Genomic DNA, 20,248 nt, shown 5'->3' with positions numbered 1-20,248 from the left:
TTTCAAAACAGATAAATCTATTATTTTAGAAAAATTTATTTCTCATTAAATTATATAAATATGCCTAAGGGTCTTTTGATGATGGCCAAATAAACATCTTTATTATTTTGCTTGTATCTAGAATATGAGAACATGTAAATATCCAAATGTAATAAGATTTTATTAAATTCATTGACAAAAGCACTGGATCATTCCCCAGTTATTTAACTAGCTCAGGTTCAGGAGTTGAAGGTTTAGGAGTTTTAACTAGTTAAAGGTTCAGGAGAGCTCGGAAAGGTTAGGCTAAGGCATAACCTTATTTCTGTTTCCTCAGTGGATTAACAAAAAGCACTTAAATTGTGACCAAATCTATTTATAGAAAATGTACTTATTATTTTAATTATAATTTAACTAGTGTCACACTAAGCAATGAAATGTGAATGTAAACTAAAAATGCTATTTCTATGAAAACTAAGTTGAAAGCTTTAGACATATTAAAAATAGTAAGATGAATTGATGCAGATGTAAATGTTAAATTTAATTTAGCCAGACAATTGCAAATATAGAAGAAAATAACATAAACATCTTAAATAAGTCTGCATCCAGAAGGCTTCACAAATGTCTTTAATTGCTAGTTCGCCCTTTTTAGATGATGACAAGTCTTTTGATAAGGGTTTTAGTTTTAGTTTAAAAGTAACAAGAAGCCACTAGAGAATTTTAAGCAATAATATAGTAAAATCTAATTTATACTCTAAAATGATCACTTCGTCTGCTGTGTGGAGAAACAAGAGTAAAACAAGAATAGAGGATGCTGCAGAATCTCAAAGATTGACATGACAGCAATGAAGATGGTCATCTGTAACTTGATTTGTTATCTCCATGTTTACGTGGCTTGCATAAATAGAGTAGAAGAAAGAATCATTTAAAACAAACTTCTAAACTTTGGGCTTAGCATCACTAAGGTTAGGAAGACTAAAGGAGAGTTAGGTTTGGAGTATTAGGCAGACAGGAATCAAGTGATGAGTTTTGAACAACAATGTCAAAGTCGAGAAGCCAATAAGATATTTAAGTGCAGCTGTCAAGTAGGCAGATGGACATAAAACTCAAAATCTCAGTAGAGTGGTCATAGCTGGAGATGTGAATTAAAACATCATTAGTATATAGATGTACTTAAAGCCATAGGTCTGGATAAGCCCATCTAGGGAAAGGACAAGACCAGGAAAGAAAAGACAGATGAGAACTGAGATAGAAGCCATGCTTTCATTAAGATATTGGTCCAGAAAGAAAGACTCAGAAAGAAAAATATACAGCAATAGCCAAGAGGCTAAGGGGAATTAAGCAACCAAATGGTAATATAAAGTTAAAGTTTTTTTTGAGAGAGAGGGTGGAATTAATAATTTAAAAGGCAAGAAAAAAGTGAAGTTTCTTGTGACTTGATAATGTAGTAAGAGATCTTCTAGTAAGTTGTGGGAGAAAGCCTCTTTGGAATTCCTTAAAAGTAAAAGCAGATAAATAAGTGGATCCCACAGATGAGTTTAAAGATAACTCATTAAATGAATTTTGCTGTGAACTGAAGAGAGAACTCTGACAACTGTAGAGGAATACAAAGTCATCACAAGTGTGGAAGAGATGCAATGTTAAGACATGTTGCTATATCAATAAAAGCAACACAGGTTGAGGGAAAATTGAGGATGCAGAAGAGAAGTGAGATAACAGAAGTAAAATTTGTGAACAAGTTACTGAGATAGGATGCAAGCACAGTTGTAGTGACTGACCTTAGATGAATGAATATACACTCTTATTTTCCTGTGAAAGGAAGAAATGTCAAGTAAAGGAGTTCAGAGGCAAATGAGTGGATTTATAGTGGTAAAATGAGTCCAATCCCATTTGCTTACTTCCTGGTTCAGAGCACTGCTCCAGGGCAGACTGCCTAGGTTCAGTTCCTTAGCCTGGCCTCTAAGAGCTTTCTAATCTAGAGCAAGCTACTTGATCCCTCTGTGGCTTAATTTCCTCATCTTTTAAATGTAGGGCTACCTTGCAAGGTTGTTGTAAGGACTTACTGAATTAATAGAGCTAATATACTTAGATTAATGTCTTATAATTCTTTGTTCAAGATGAGCTAGCAACTGAGAATGAGGAGACAAACAGAAGATTTTGGAAAGGTTTGTTTTTGTTAACATATTATTTATTCTGATTATCTCCCAGACACAATTTTATGGACTTTAAGTGTACAAATATATTAAATACCCCCAACATCTTAATTAGACCATTCTATAGAGAAGAAAACTGAAGAAGAGAAAGTTTAAGTGACTTCCCTAAGGTTACAAAGACGATAAGCCACACAGGTGGGATTCACACTGAAGGAGTCATCACAGCCTACAATAGTTTTCTTAAGGGTGATGTTTTTTACATTTGTGTTGATAGAAATCACATGTAATGTATAACCAAAAAAGATATACAAATAGAAAATAAGCACATTAGAAGATGTTCAATATCATTAGCTATTAGAAAAATATACGCTAAAATCACAATGAGCTATCACTACACACTTACCAGAATGGGCAAAATGGATAAAAAGAATGATAACACTAAATGCTGGTGAGGTTCAGAGAACCTGGATTATTCATGCATTGCTGATGGGAATGTAACATAGTACAGCCACTCTAGAAAATAATTTGGCAGCTCCTTTAAGAATTAAAAAATAAACATACCATACAACCCCAAAATAGTACTTTTAGCCATTTATTCCTGATAAAGGAAGACTTATTTCTGAGCAAGAATGTGCACATGAGTGTTCATAGCACCATTATTCATAATAGCCCTAAGCTGGAAACCACCCAAATGTTTTTTAATGGGTAAATGGTTAAATAAACTATGGTATATCCACATCATGAAATATTATTCATCAATAAAAAGGAGCAGACTGTTGATACGCACAACAATTTGGATAAACATCAAGGAATTATGCTGAGTGAAAAAAGCCAGTCTCAAAAAGATACAAACTACTTGCTTCCATTATATTACATTTGTGAAAGAACATAATCAAGAGATGGAGAGAAGATTAGTGTTTGCCAGGAGGTAGGGATGAGGAAGATGGATGCATGACTATCAAGATAATCTTATGGTGATATAACAGTTGAGTATCTTGATTGCTATGGTAGTTACACAAGGCTACATATGTGATAAAATTGCATAAAACTATGTACATGAAAGAGTGTACGTGTAACCTAAAAATCTGAATAAACTGTATATATTGTATAAATCTCAGTATATTGGTTTTGCTATTTTAACATGTGTGTATAGGATGTTATATTTAGGGGGAAGCTGTGGGAGGAATGCATAGGATTTCCCAGTACATTTTTGCAATCTCCTGTGAATCTATACATCTTTCAAAATTAAAAAACATTAAAATACATATAGAAAATACAAAAATGCACCAATCAATGTATAGCTCGATGAATTTTTACACATTCACGGTTCCATGTTGCTACCATCTAGATAAAAAAAATCATAATAATAATTCCAGCACCCCACAGGGTTTCAGTGTACTCCTTCCCAGTCAGTAACCATTCACTCAGAAGTCTGTCACCATCCTGGCTTCTATTACCACTGGTAAGTTTTTCCTGATTTTGGAACTGCACACAAATGAAATCATATGTTATGCTCCCTTTGCATCTGGCTTTGATCCATGTTGGTGCATGCACCCGCCATTTTTTTTTTTTTCTCTGTGGAATGCCATTGTCTAACTATACCACATATTTTTTGCTTTGCCATTGATGGACATTTGAATTGTTTTCCAGTTTTTGGCCATTATAAGTAAAACATCTATGACTGTTCTTGCACATGTACTTTGTTTTATACACACACACACACACACACGCGTATGTATGTATTTTTTGGGAACGTGCCTAGAAGTGGAATTGCGTTAGTAGATACAGCCAAGCAATTCTGAGCTCATTATACTTCCACCTGCAAAATATAAGAGATCCAATTGCTCTACCTCTTAGCTAACTTATAGAGCCTGCAATTTTAACCTCTATGCCATATGCAAGAGTTAACAAAAAAAGATGTGAAATAAGTATACAGGAAAGTGGCAAAAGTATACATACTTGGAAAGTATGTAGAATTATCGACAACAGTAAATATCCATTGAAATTTCTTGATCCTAATTTTAAAAGAAAATCAGTGGTCCTGGTTGTGTAATTCTCACCATCAAATTCATCTGCTTAAATGCTAGTACCGGTTGTTAGATTTAATCAGTGTGGTATATGAAAAACAAGTAGAACATATTAGAGTCTTTTGAAGCCCTAAACAACTTAAACCTAGAAGTCTTTAGATGGTACCAACAAGAAGAGACGATGCATGCTTCAACTAATATTGATCATTATACTTGGGGTACTATATGTTTCTTCTTGTATCTCTTTTAAGAACTTCAATATCTCTTTTGCACATTTTTAAATTGTTATGTCTCTTTTAGAGACTTCGCAAACTTATTATGTCTGTCAAAACCTACGTTAGCCCATCCTGGCAAATAAAATTGTAGTAATATATTATTGGTTATCCATTCATATATCTCGTTTTGCTTGCTCTTTTTATCAGCAAAGGCCATTGTTTGATATTCCCTATAGAACTTTGTATAGTTTAAAGTGTAAATGTTCTATAGTACATCCATTATCTTCTCTTTCAGAGCTTTTAGACACATGAAAGGAGTAAGTGTTATTATCATGAATTTCTGATTCAAGTTCTCCACACATTTGTTCAATCTATTCTATATTCCTGAGATTTGGAAGTTTTCCTTGAGACTTCCTTATGGAGATGCTATTGGCTTGTCCTATTCTAACTGCTAAGAAGACTTACCGGAGGGAATGTCTTTTAGGAAAACAGGATAGTCTTTTTTTGTTTGTTTTTTTTTGTTTTTGTTTTTGGTGTCGGGGGAATGGAGTCTCACTCTGTCACCAGACTGGAGTGCAGTGGCACGATCTTGGCTCACTGCAACCTCCACCTTCAGAGTTCAAGCGATTCTCCTGCCTCAGCCTCCCGAGTAGCTAGAATTACAGGTTACTGGTGCACGCCACCATGCCCAGCTCATTTTTGTATTTTTAGCAGAGTCGGGGATTCACCATGTTGGCCAGGATGGTCTCGATATCTTGGCCTCATGATCCACCCACCTCAGCCTCCCAAAGTGCTGGGATTACAGGTATGAGCCACCGCGCCCAGCCGAAAACAGGGTGGTCTTAATAATTTTTTAACAAAAGAACTATTGATAAAGGTATTACATAGTAGTTCTGAGTTTCAGAGGAAGTCGGCTCATTTTTTTTCAATTGTTACTATCATCTTGGATTTCAGTAAATCCTCCTAAATGAACTTGTTAGGAGGTTATCTGTGCATGCCAGCAGGTGTTTATAGCTGTTAACTGCAAAAAGTTTCATGATTCTGTTGATTGGATTGTTTAAAAATATTATTTTTAATATCATCATGTAAAATTCCTGACCAAGAACTTTGGCTAGGATGACTTTAACTTATTCTCTTATGCTCTTCCTCAATCATATTCATTTAAGTAATTTAAAATATTTCATCATATGCTAAATTTTCCCTAAAACATTGTAAAAATAAAACTGTTATTTTAAAAGAGTCTACCAAATACCTTTTTGTATCCCACGATAACTTAAAACATAGAAATAATTCCTAATGTTAGAATACATCCATCCATTGTATTGGGGAGTATTATAATTTCTAGAGGATTTAGTGATTACCACTGATGAACACCCTGTGATTTAGCTTGGATATGCCATATGATTTTGAAGGTAGTTGAAATGCTCTAATAGGCAAAAAATATCAGCTCAATAGTAAGTTAGCTTTTTAACATAATTTATAAAAAAATAGTCCATCCCTTAGGGCTGCTGCTGTGTCCTTCCATAAAAAATGTTCATACTACGATATCATTTAATATTTTTATTGAGAACATTTATGATAGTGACCTTTTTAAAACAAATAAATATTAGAGTTCAAGGTTCCAGATATAAGAAGGAACAAGTTTTTACTTCCTCCTAATTTCAAAATCACAGAACTTAGTACATTTTATTACTTTGGGACAACTTGTTTTGAGGCAGAGGAATTATTATTATCTAATGCTGTAACTCCTATTACATAAAACTGCCAATTTGATAACTTTCAGAATTTATTTTGGGGAGAGAAGATCTTGAATGGCAGGACTGAGACTGAGTCTCTTCTCAACGTTTGCATCTTTTACAATGCAATTGGTTACAAAAAATGGAAACTTACTCTAATTTGCTTAAGCAAAAGTTATGAATTATTAGAAAGGTATGTAGGGTCACAGAGGCAATGAGCAGCTGAGAACCAGGCCTGGCATCAAGATAGATTCTTACAGCCAAAAAGCCAGAAGCACGTGTATTTTTTTTTTTTTAGCAGAAACAGACCAGGTCTTCTGAGGCTTTAGGACATAGTCTCCTCTGCAGCCTTGAAAGAATTCTTGCTGTTTTTCATTCTTTGTAATCTTCACTTCAGAGACAAAGATCTGGTTTGGGGCATCCGATGAGCTGATGCAAAGTCACATGTATACACACTGCCTACCGGGACAGAGCAGGAGAAGTTCTCACCCTGCTGGGGTTGGTAGCGAGAGGCAGACCATTGCCTTTCAACAAGACGACATGCAGTAGGAAGCTCCTGCCAAACAGGAAAGAAGGCTGAAAACCTATCCACTAAAACAAGATACCCAAACTTACAAATGACCATTTCTCCATTTAAAAAAATACATATATATGTATATATATACACACACACACGTATATACATTTATATATAAATTAAGTGTGTGTGTGTGTATGTATATATACATGTTAAAGGAAATTAAAATGGAGACTAAGCCTGAAGAAACCCTTAGTAAGCCAAGCCAATTATGTCTCCTGACTGGCCTAAACCTTGCTTGATTTGCAAACGTAAGCAAAACTTAACTTGATCTATTTCTAGTAAGCACCTATATTAAGGAAAAACAGAACTTAAGTTCAACCAGTCAGAATCCACCAGTAAACTTATGTAAGTATATATAACTGGAGGCTTTTCAATGGGATAGACCAAATAAGGCAACTGTATAACTATAACCAATCAATATTTTCTTTGCTGTGTTCTTTCTGAGAAAACCTACCCCTTGCATTCACCATTGTGCTTCAGTTTACCTTTTTAACACATAGAAATATAGATGTATATTTTATATACACATTTCAGAAGATATAAAATTTCTTGGAAAAAAATAAAAAGCCTGTTTTTCTGATTTTTCATGTTATGATTCTGATGTACCATAATCAATATGCTATGATTCTTTTTCTCGACTGTTCCAAGCCATAATATTCTGCAGAAAAACTTTCTGACTGCTGGTTTCCTTGAGTTCTATAAAATGAATCAGTGTGTTCACTATGAGCATTTTATATATATGTGCACACACACACACACACACATCTATGTATTTTAAAAATAAAATCATCTGATATTCAGGAAAAAAGCACAATTATTCCATTATTGCTCTTCCCAAACTGAAAGAGTGAGGGGAAGCTAGAGTTGTTTATTTTAATATGGAAAGGGTAGACTGATGCTGTCACAGGTGCTATGGGATCTGTACCATATACGTGACCCTGATGTCCCGAGAAAGCTCCACAACATGCTTCCATCAACCCTCTCTTGGTCAGGGGTCTGCTCACTCCAGGAAGACACTCTGCGGACAGAGCTAACCTTTCCCAGCTGTGCCTTGATCTCTGACTCCTTTCATTCAGCACCTCGCCAGGAGGAGCCAGGAGGAGGCTCCGGGGTTTACAGCAGCTCTGGCCACAGGGGTCCTGGCTAATTAGATTTCTACTCTCTGTTGATTTTCAAATGGTATAGTTTAAAGTTCTGGTACAAAGTGACAGTTTCTCATACTAGTGCTGCATCTCAGAAGGAGAACCAGAATCTCTAGTCTACCATAAAAGTTATAAAATGTGAATTAAATTGTAATTAGAGACGAGGACAAAGTAGGAGACACTATGTAATTTTGGATAGTAACCAGTTGATAGACAGAAAGAAACACAGACTTACAAATAACCACAAAATGTTTTTAAAGATAACCAAACTCCAGAGCTGTAAAGTCTTACTAATAAAAATAATCTTTCCATTTTCTTTTTATTTAATTAAAAATCTATATTTCAGAGAACTTAATATTACTATGTTTACAATTTTGGAATCATTTCTAAAGCTCTACTATTTACAAAGTAAAGACTAATGCTAATATATTGTATTTGGATTACAACAGTTACAAATGTATTTCTCAATTACGTTTGTTTCTGTCTGCAAATATAGGGTCATGCTTAAATTCAATCTCTTCGTCACCCCAACTCACAGTTTTTAATGACAATCTAAGTAACCCACAGAATTTATAGAAATTTTCTTTTTGGTCTTTGTTAATATTTAAATATTTTATAAAAATGTAAAAGAATAACATTTAGCCCAGTTCTCATGGTTATGAGTTACCATTCTAAAATGGTAATCAATCTAAAACTCTTTGGCCTATACGAGTTGCAGTACAATAACACAAAGTTTTTTAGTGTTTAGAGATGTATCAAAGAAAACTCATTTGAGAAGCAAAGTTGGCTCAAATCCTTCACAGATGTAGTCAGAGCGACTTCAAAACAAAAGTAGAAAATGCATACATCCAATGTGATATAGGCATATTTTAGCTGTAATCGAAGCCTGACTTTCCTGTCCCTTTGGAAGCTCTGAGTCTTTGCAGGATTGGGTTAGGAGACAGGACACCTGCTTTTCATTTGAGAGTTGACAGGTCATCAAACATTAGTGGTTTTTGCTTAGTTCTTGACATTCTTTTCTCTATTCCAATTTTATATCCCTTCTATGCTCTTCATTGTAAATTAATTTTCAGCCAAACGTCCAAACTAGGTTTTACTTTAAGAACCATCTTGTGTCTTACCTTGCTGTCTTCATCTTTTTCTCTGTTGTTATTCTATTGTCCTTTCTCTATCCCTCAGTTTTGGTGAGTCACTCACTGCCCCCCACTTTCTTGCTGAGCAACCCCAACAAATGCAGTCAGTTTTCAGCATCTGCTCTTAACTATAAAGAAGAAAAATAAAATTCAAAACAAACCTCATTATTTATAAGCGGAGATGTAAGACGAAAACTATTCTGTTGCTTTTATATTCACAGGTACTCTGTATCTGACACAGAAGCAGATTTTATATCCTTTAAACGAAGGGAGACTAACAGGAAATAGTTCTAACCAGGTACAGAATGACCAACTTCTGCCCACTGTGGTAGTTACACAGAGAGAGTACTCACATTGCTGAAAAATTATTTTCCCAGAGTTTTTTGATAATGAAATACATTTCATCCTTTCTATTGCAACCTCCACCATTAAATTCCAAAAACTTCACCACAATGATTAGGCAGAGGGTGGGTATATCTGCTTTCTCTTGACACATCATGAAAAAGTTCAATTTTTTTTTTGTTTAATTTTTTTCTTTCTTTTTTTCCTCTGCCTTCACATCACTGGATCTCAGAGAGGTTATATTACCTCAAGTACTTCTGGAAAAATGACAAATAGACAAACACATCGAAAAGTGACAAATAAACACATGGAAAAATGACAAATAAACAAACACATGGAAATAAAGTTAGCCATAGTAGTGGGAGGATGTTCTGATTAAAGAAATAGAAATTTGATTCTAGGACTCTTTACTCCTTCAGTTTGAGCTTGCCTCCGGAAATAATGAAATGACCTCTTTCTCTTTTTTAAATTAATGTTTTTAGTTCACTTATCTGAGACAGGGATCACTTCACAGCTTGGGTGAATTGTGCCAGCATTGTTGGGTGAAGGGAATGGGCTTCCATGCCTGGTCAGCAGGGTTTCTGCAGCCTCTGCCGCATCAGAGTAGTCCCCAGGGCTGAGGGATGGACACTAGTCATTCTGCAGGTTGTGGTGTGAGATGGGATGTTCTTTACCAAAGATTCTTGGGAAACAAAAATCAGTGACAAGGTTCCTAAGATGGACTTTCCCAGCTTTTCTTGGGATAAGCCTCTTGGTAGCCACTAAGTAGGATGGGAGCATCTAACTTCCCGGGAACCTTCCCTACTGGCTTGAGGCATGCACCCAGATAAAGGGAAGATCAGAACAATCTGGTTCAGGCTCATTATTGAGAGGAGTTTCCAGAAATCTGTAGAGACACAAGGTACACTGTATTGGCATCAGCTATGTAATTATTTGTGCATAATTCATTCCACAGTTATTTATTGCATATTACCAAGGTAGTAGCTTTTAAGTTTGTCTTTTATCATGACCAGAGAAAAGTGATAAGGTGTACATTTTACATGGCAACACAATCACAGTTATGACTGAAGCAAATTTTTACAAAACAATAACCTTATCTCTTATACTCATATTTTGTATTCTCTTCTCTATATTATTAAAAATAAATAATGGTCAAACGCAATCTTTTTCCATGACCCACCCGCTAATGGATTGTGTGATCTAGGTTGAAAAACACCCTGCTAAAAGGCAGACAGTGTATTAGATGCTGGGCTTATAAATATGAATTACAGATGATTCTAATCCTTAAAAACTCAGAGTTAAACTCAGAGAATAATAAAACGCTATTGGAGAAAATTGTTTGGGTACTTACCTTGGGAGGGGCAGTAGGCCAGTAGATGGAGAAAGGCTTTCTGAAGGAAGAGCCACCAGAACTGAGCGTTGAATGGTCAGTCAAGTGAATCGTGAGGAGGAGGGTCATGGAGTTTCATAATCAAACAGCACGTGCAAAAGCACAAAGTGTGAGCAGCTTGATGTGCACGGAGAGGTATGAGAGGAGGACACTTGGAGAAATGAAGCTGGTCCCAATGTCATCACAAGGGTCCTTAAAGGTAGAAGCTGGGAGCAGAGGTGGTCAGGGGGATGCAGGGTGAGAACATGATCTATTATTTCTGACTCTGAAATGGAGGAAGGGCCCCATGAGCAAATGTGGGTGGCTTCCAGAAAACCAAAAACATGAGGAAACAGCTTATGGAAGGATTGCAGTCCTGCTGACACATTGATTTTAGCCCACTAAGACCTATGTCAGACTTCTGCCCTACAAAACTAGGATATAAATTTGTGTTGTTTTTAAGACACTAAGTTTGCAGTAATTTGCTGTGGAAGCAATGCAAAACTGGTAGAGTTGGCAAAGTTATTTTGTTGGGGTAGGTTGCAAAAAAGGTGACAAGGCAAGTCTAATTCATCATGGCCTGCTCTCAGAGCCCTCTCTCAGGATGTTCTAGCTGCAATCCTTAATTAGCCTAACTCTTTCGTTATGTTGTACAGGCACTGACTCACTCAAACCAAACTTATTAAACAAATTTGACAGGTTTTATAACCTACTTCTGCATTAAAATTGCTTCTTTTCCCATACTAATTTGTATATCTTTAAAAGTGGGCATTAAGATACCTCTCTCAATGTCAAGGTTTATCTACTAAAACTTATCATCATCATATTACAGTTGTGCATCAAAAATAGAATACTCTTTAAAGATCACAAACTACATTTAAACATTCAGTTAAAAATAATGTCTAAGTCAGCTCATAAAGTGAACTATTTAGTGGCCAAATACAAAAGCTTGGCAGTATATAAAATCAAACAGATTGTCAATAAACTTTCTTTTGCACTTAATTATTTTATACAGTGATAACATTACAATTCAGTCTAATCTTGCTTGAAAATAAAATGCAAATTTAAATTCACATGTTAAGTCCACCATATTATCTCCTTCTTATTCAACTTTAGTAGAAGCCAAATGTAGGAATTCAAATATATACATTAATTTAACTGTCATCTTAAAATCGTACAGCTTGACAAACAGCAGTCACTTCTACATGCCTTATGGTAGGTAGTGTTACTTCATAAAAAATTCTGAGACATTTTCATTTCCTCTAATAAAAGCATTATATGACAAGAAATATAAACAAGCAAATGCTTTAACAATGACTTTTGTATTTTATTTTAGTGATTGGATAATTAATTTTGAGCAAATAATCAGAACTTCAGTTTTCTCATATTGTTTCAATATGTATGTAGATGAGTCATGCAACAATTTCCCTGAAAATTCTGGAGCACCCTAACTGTCATGTCCATTCCACATCAGCTACAGTTCCAAGGGAAAATCCATGAACTTAACCATCACCAGGAAACACTCTACCTTGAAAATCACAAATGTAACTTTCCACTTTTTGAGTATAATTTTCCATTCTTCAGTCTCACTCCAACTCCCCTCACATACCTGCTTTTCAATCTAAAAGAGACCCCTATTCCCTGTTACTTTCTTTTATCCCAGCCTATTAATGCTTAATTCTCTGTGTGTGTGTGTGTGTGTGTGTGTGTGTGTGTGTGTGTGTCCTACCCACCAGTAAATCCCTGCACTTCTTCAGCTTACAGAGACAGAGAGCTAAAATGACTCAGCCATATAGACTAGTCCCACAAATTCTTATCTGTAATCCTGGTGGTAACCTTTCTGTTATTCATGGTGGATTCACCTATGCTGCCATAACAAATAAATCTCCAAATCTCAGTAACCTAAAACAATAAGGCTTATTTTCTGCTCATGTTGTACTCCGATAACACTTGATAACCCTCTTCCAACTTACAGCGATTCCACTCTGGAACACATCGCCTTTAAGAGTTTCATAGCCAGGAGCAAGAGAGTATGGAGTAGACGTACCCCTTGTAAACTGTCTTATATTAGATATGACACATCACTTCAGTTTAGATAAGACCAGATACAGGAATGCCCAGGCGATGTAGAGGACAAGGTAGACGATGTTTGCTGAACACTAACAGTGTCTACCGCACATGGTTAGCCCAACTCTATTTTCCTCAATGTGTATTTCCAATTTTCACCACTTTTCTCAAAGCCTTAAGTCAACTTCTGTCCCTTGCCATTCTCTGTAGATTGACCCTTTCTTCTTCCATGAGAACCTTGAATGTTTAGATGTAATCTCCCTTCACTTTACAATCCCATTCTTCTCTTATCACTTCTTTTCCACCCCCTTGCCTTATCTACCTTCACTTTTTCTCATCAAGACAATGCTCCCCAATTTCTTTACTGATTCTCTACCTTTAGACTACCTTTCCCGCCCCCCTCCCAACCAGGATCATTTCTTCAGCTCATGAGCATGGATTTTATAGCCTAAATATTTATTTAATCTCCTACCTACTTCCTCTTCTCATCTGAACTTCTTCCAGTTTTGAATTCTTACACCCATGATACAATTGCAAACTAGCTTTTGCTCTCATTTGTTTTTTGAAATTTGGCTTGATGAGATTCAAATACAAAGGATATTTCCACTCTACCTTTTTTCACTTATCTACTGTATTTGACTCTGATAATTCATATCTAGTTTTGAAAACTTTCTTTAACTTACATTAATAAAGGATATACTCTTGAGCCGGTTCCTATCTTTGCTCCCCACCCCATTATTCTTAATGTGTTTTTCTTCACCTGCCTTTTAAATGTTGATATTCCTGGAGGGTTCATCCTCAACAGCTGATCTTTTCATATTGCACACTCTCTGGAGAAACTGGCCCAATTTCATATTCTCTAAGACCAACAGTAGGAAAATCGCTCTAAAATCTATTTTCCTAGTCAAGATCACTTAAATGACTTTAAGACTTTATATCCAATTCATGTTTTACCATTCCAGTCTGAAAGTGTACTTCCTCAACACTATCATTCAATGCATGTTTTTTCTTAAAGCCTGCATTTCAGTTGATGATGACGTATTTCACCCTGTCACCAACGGAAAAATCCTTGTCAGTACCTTCTTCCAGATCACCAATGGAGGCCTCTACCTCCTCTATCATCTACCCAATGACCAATCAATGACAATGGCCTGTTAATATCACTTCGTGTATATTTCTTAGATCTATCTGAAACCATTCCTCATCTTACTCTATAGTTCAGATCGCTTCCAGTTGTCAATTTACTTCAGCCATAGTCTCCTAAATGATCTTCCTCTTTCTAGTCCTGCCTTCCTAAACCTATTTTGCATATTCACAACCTCAGGTCATGTTACTCTGTTGCTTAAAATTCTTCAATGACTTCTGGCTACCTAAAATATAAATTTCAAATGCCTGAGTAGAAAATATAAAAACGTATTTTATTTGGTCTTTGGCTGCCAGCCCAGCTTCTCCTCTTTCCTATGTTGTATGTTGTATTCTCACAACATTGAGCTATTGGAAGAGCAGGAACACACCATGCTGTTTCCTCTGTGCTTTTGTTCATGCTGCTCCTTTCCCTAGATGTACCTTCTTGCTTTCTCACCTGCCTAGGTTCTCCTGTCCTCCTTCCCAGTCTTCACACGAGTGGCACTAGTCTGCAGGGTTCATTGCTCATGTGCCTCCTAAAAGACTTCTGATAAACCATGTATTTCTTCAAACATTTTCAATTTGATATCTTAAAGTTTTTAATCATATGATTAAGAAGTTAGATATAATTTTTACTGTTGTGTAAATATTGTATCCATTTTACAGAGCAGGAGCTAGCAAACTAGCTGACTTCCTGATTTGGTCAGCCAAATCAGGCCCACCACATTTTTGTAAATAAAGTTTTATTGAAAGACAGCAATATTAAACCATTTGTATATTTTCTCTGGCTACTTTTGTGCTACAGCAGCAGACTTTAGTAGTTACTACAGAGACTGTGTGGCCCACAAAATCTAAAATATTTGTTATTAAGTCCTTTACAGAAAACATTTGCGAAACCCTTTTTCAGAGTAAAACTTTTACTCCACTATTTAAAATGTATCCATTCAATACAATCCATACACCACAATGTGTCAAAGATACCATTATTTATTATAAAAATCAATGAACAAGCTCTTTCATGGCCAGAAATTATATGTAGCCAGTTTTCTCTATGAGTTAAATTTCCATTTCATTTCACCACTTGTATTGGTCAAGGGACTCCAGAGAAAGAAAACTAATAGAAGATATGTGTATACAATGAGATCGTTATAAAGAATTGGCTCATGTGATTATGCAGGATGGTAAATTCAAAATCCACAGACCCGATGTCATATACAAGCTTGAACTCAAAGGCCAGCCAACTGCTGTAGAGCCAAGAAGACCTATATTGCAGTTTGAAGGTCTTCAGGCCCTCAGGCGAGAGATTTCTCTCTTACTGAGGGAAAAGAGTAGGGTCAGCCTTTGGTTCTATGCAGGCCAGCTCATGTTAAGGGGGAGCAATCTGCTTTATTTAGTCTATCGATTTAAATGTTAATCTCATCCAAAAACATCCTCATATAAACACTCAGGAAAAATTTTGACTAAATATCTATAGGGGAAACCCATGACCCAGTCACACTGATACATATAATTAGCAATCATACTACCTAATATTAACCTAATGTATTTTATGTTTAAAATCTTTTTTTTTTCTTTTTTTTGAGATGAAGTCTTGCTCTGTCACCCAGGTTGGAGTGCAGTGGCACGTTCTCAGCTCACTGCAACCTCCACCTCCCAGGTTCAAGCGATTCTCCTTCCTCAGCCTCCTGAGAAGCTGGGATTACAGGTACCTGCCACCACGCCCAGCTAATTTTTTAAATTCTTAGTAGAGATGGGGTTTCACCCTATTGGTCTTGAACTCCTGACCTCAGGTGATCCTCACACCTTGACCTCCCAAAGTGCTGGGATTAGAGGCATGAGCCACTGTGCCTGGCCTAAAATCTTTTGCAGACAACCTTATCATACTTCTCTGTAGTTAAAAACATATGTATATTAATGTTTTCAGTTAACCTTCTTCCAATCATTATGCTCTGTTGTAAATTTCTTTGGGATTGAGATATTATTACAATAATTACTTCTACAAAATAGATAAAAATAGATAGATTATTAAATACAAAATCTAAAATTTTATTAGGAATCTATGTCCTAGTAACATGGACATCTGCTTATTCTTCAAACAGTTCAAACAAATATGTAGATTAATAGTACTTAATGCAAGACTGGGAAAGGGTTCTTTCTGTATCAATTGTAGTACTACTTTTCTTTTTATTTTACTTTAAGTTCTGGGATACCTGTGCAGAACGTGCAGGTTTGTTACATAGGTATACATGTGCCATGGTGGTTTGCTGCACCCATCAACCCATCATCTGGGTTTTAAGCCCCATGTGCATTAGGTATTTGTCCTAATGCTCTCCCTCCACTTACCCCCAACACCCCAACAGGCCTTGGTGTGTGATATTCCCCTCCCTGTGTCCATGTTTTCTCATTGTTCAACTCCCACTTATGAGTGAGAACATGCAGTGTTTGGTTTTCTGTTCCTGTGTTAGTTTGCTGAGAATGGTGGTTACCAGCTTCATCCATGTCCCTGCAAAGAAAATGAATTCATTATTTTGTAAGGACACATAGTATTCCATGGTGTGTATGTGCCACATTTTCTTTATCCACTCTATCATTGATGGGCATTTGAGTTGGTTCCAAGTCTTTGCCATTGTGAGTAGTGCTACAATAAACATACATGTGCATGTGTCTTTATAGTAGAATGATTTGCAATCTTTTGAGTGTATACCCAGTAATAGGATTGCTGGGTCAAATGGTATTTCTGGTTCTAGATCTTTGAGGAATCGCTACACTGTCTTCCACAATGGTTGAACTAATTTACAGTCACACAAACAGTGTAAAAGCATTTCTATTTCTCCACAGCTTCGCCAGCATCTGTTGTTTCCTGAGTTTTTAACGATTGTCATTATAATTGACGTGAGATAGTATCTCATTTTGGTTTTGATTTACATTTCTTTAATGACACTTTGGGAAGTGTCTGTTCATAGCCTTTGTCTACTTTTTATTTTTTTTCTTGTAAATTTGTTTAAGTTCCTTATAGATTCTGGATATTAGCCCTTTGTCAGATGGATAGATTGCAAAAATTTCTCCCATTGTTTAGGTTGCCTGTTTACTCTGATGATAGTTTATTTTGCTGTGCAGAAACTCTTTGCTTTAATTAAATCCCATTTGTAAATTTTGACTTTTGTTGCAATTTCTTTGGTGTTTTAGTCATGAAGTCTTGCCCATGCCTATGTACTGACTGGTATTGTCAAGGTTTTCTTCTAGGGTTTTTATGATTTTTGGAGCCCCAAAACTCCTTAAGCTGATAAGCAACTTCAGCAAAGTCTCAGGATACAAAATCAATGTGCAAAATCAGAAGCATTCCTATATACCAATAATAGACAAGCAAAGAGCCAATTCATGTGTGCACTCCCATTCACAATTGCTGCAAAGAGAATAAAATACCTAGGAATCCAACTTACAAGAGAGGTGAGGAAGCTCTTCAAGGAGAACTACAAACCACTGCTCAAGGAAATAAAAGAGGACACAAACGAATGGAAAAAGATTCCATGCTCACGGATAGGAAGAATCAATATAACGAAAATGACCATACTGCCCAAAGTAATTTATAGATTCAGTGCTATTCCCATCAAGCTACCATTGACTTTCTTCACAGAATTAGAAAAAAAAAAAACCACTTTAAATTTCATATGGAACCAAAAAAGAGCCTGTATAGCCAAGACAATCCTAAGCAAAAAGAACAAAGCTGGAGGCATCACGATACCTGACTTCAAACTATATTGAAAGGTTACAGTAAGCAAAACAGCATGGTGCTGGTACCAAAGCAGATATATAGACCAATGGAACAGGACAGAGACCTCAGAAATAACACCACACGTCTACAACAATCTGATCTTCCACAAATCTGACAAAAACAAGCAATGGGGAAAGGATTTCCTATTTAATTATAATAAATGGTGCTAGGAAAACTGGCTAGCCATATGCAGAAAACAGAAACTGGACCCCTTCCTTACACCTTATACAAAAAATTAACTCAAGATGGATTAAAGGGTTAAACGTAAAACCTACTTTTCATTTTTATAAGTGTGAATAATAACGAATCTTGTTTTAACATAGTAATTTCACTTGATTTTTTGTCATATACCTTCATATCATCTTTTGGTCGACATCTTGATTAGGTCTTCTAACCCTTTGAAATCAAAGACTGGAAAGCTGCCTGCATGTAATAGACTTACTTGGATTGTGCCTGGTATTACCATGTAAAATAAGCCAGCATATGTGTCTGCCTTTCCTATTGGTTTGTGAGTTCTCTAGAGGACAGGAACAAGGTGGTATCAATTCTTGATTCCACAGTGCTACATAACATTTGTCACATAATAGGTGTAATTTAATAAAAATAAAATAAATGAATATATTGTAGTTTGTTTTATAGTCATTTTTTCATTTCCAAAAGTAAATAAATAGTAAGTCTAGCATGAGGAATAAGTAAATTAGGTGGCTGCCGACATTTAATTAAATAATAGATTTTCCTCAAGTTTTATGTGTATATGAATTTTCTTTTTTAAACAAAGAATTGGTTACACAGCTGTGGGATGGGCTAAGAAAATCTGAAGTCCACAGGGGAGACAGCCAGGAAGGAAAGATAGTGAAAAGGCTAGAGTTCCATGGCATGAGCTGAAGCTTTTTGACCACGGGCAGCAGCTAGTCAGTAAAGAAGATGGGGAAAAAGAGGAGCAATTGTACACCAGTCACTATTAGAGTCCCTCAGGTCAGGGAAAATCTAAGCCTGCTTTTAAAAGTCCTTCCAACAGATTAAGCCCTGCCCATTTAAAATAATCTATCTTTTGATTAAAGTTAGTCCATGGAATTTTAATTACATTCATAAAATCATTTCACATCAGCATTTAGATTAGCGTTAGGATAACTGGGAGAATATGTGCTCCTCATGCAAAATGGTGGCTGTCTCTCTGCAAGAGACTGTCCATTGTAGCTCACCCCATCAGGAAACACATAAGAAAGAGAACTCTGGGGAAGGTAGGTTGGCCTAGCCATATTAACATGTCAAAAGGCCATCATGCCCTCCTAGTACTTTGATACAATTAAGCAGAAAATTCCATATTTATTTGAAACTAGTAATTAAAGGAACTCTTTGCTTCCTCATATTTGAATCAAATAATGTCATCAAATTCAAGAATGAACTTCTTTTCTCTTCTCATCGGTCCTGGCCTGGAATAAAGCAAAGCCTGGAATAAAGTTTTACAAGTCTGCAATCACAGCCCTAGTAGCAGGAATAAGGGGAAAGCAGGAATAAGGACAAAGAAGAGAGAAGCAAGGAGGACAAATGCAGTCAAAGTCTTCATTATGAAGCCAACCACTCAATGGAATCAAGTGCAAGCAGTGGATTAATCTCTTGGGACCATCTTCTGAGGAGCATATGATATGGTTTGGTTCTGTTTCCCCACCCAAATCCCATCTCAAATCATAATCCCCACGTGTCAGGGGAAGGGCTTGGTGGGAGGTGATTGGATCATGGGAATGTATTTCACCCTTGTTGTTCTCATGATAGTGAGTGAGTTATCATGAGATCTGGTTGTTTGAAAGTGGATGGCACTTCCCTCTTCACGTGTTCTCTCTCTCTCTCCTGACACCATGTAGAAAAGGTCCTTGCTTCCCCTTTGCCTTCTACCATGATTGTAAGTTTCCTGAGGCCTCCCATCATGCTTCCTGTTAAGCCTGTGGAACACTGAGTCCATTAAACCTCTTTGCTTCATAAATTACCCAGTCTCAGGTGATTCTTTATAGCAGTGTAAAAATGGACTAATACAGCATATAAACAACTGATTCTCAGGGCACTAAGGGGAAGACAAATAATTTACCTGACAGCTTCATTTCATATTAGTTCTTCTCAAGAGCATTATTCTCCATTTTCATGAGGCTAATTTGCAGAGGGCCTGCATGGTCCTGATGTTTCTCACATATTAGCACTAGCATGTAAGCCTGCAGGTAGGAGACAAAAGTTTGAGCAGTGGCACTAAGATGATCACTGGCTCACTGTGGGGCAGAGCACCATGGCAGCAACAGAGATGGAAAATTGGTCCAAGGTACCAGAGACAGAAAACAATGAGAACATCTTAAGTACCAGGTAGCCCTTCCCAGACTTATTTGTTGTCGATGTGCCCCAAGACACCTGTCTTACTGCAGTAACTCTACAAACACAAGGCTTCAATAATCTGACTTGTATTCATAATGGAAATAATATGAAAGGTTTGAAAGTGACTGTTAGCAAAGCAACTCAGCCATGGGGAGGAACTCACAAGACATGCAGCTGGTCTTCTAAGATTATAATCTTGTCTGAGATTGATTATCGTTACGCCACTTCCCTGCTCTTGAAGAAGGATTATGTG

General features: G+C 36.4%; 1 long non-coding RNA gene across 3 annotated transcripts; it reads right to left on the bottom strand.

The window, feature by feature from the left end:
- Window positions 1-5,911: 5,911 nt before the first annotated feature.
- Window positions 5,912-10,697, bottom strand: LOC123573057 (uncharacterized). 3 transcript variants are annotated; one of them, XR_010586199.2, is made up of 3 exons: window positions 10,656-10,697; window positions 8,951-9,090; window positions 5,912-6,663 (listed from the first exon to the last, which is right to left on the bottom strand). It is a non-coding gene; the product is annotated as an uncharacterized lncRNA (long non-coding RNA). The 3 variants fall into 3 exon arrangements; XR_006697797.2 differs by lacking the exon at window positions 10,656-10,697 and adding an exon at window positions 9,316-10,188; XR_012434396.1 differs by having other exon boundaries at window positions 8,951-10,697.
- Between the last annotated feature and the right edge of the window lie 9,551 nt (window positions 10,698-20,248).

Source organism: Macaca fascicularis, chromosome 4, assembly GCF_037993035.2.
Source record: "Macaca fascicularis isolate 582-1 chromosome 4, T2T-MFA8v1.1".
Lineage (NCBI taxonomy): Eukaryota > Metazoa > Chordata > Mammalia > Primates > Cercopithecidae > Macaca > Macaca fascicularis.
This window is presented reverse-complemented; position numbering and strand designations above follow the sequence as displayed.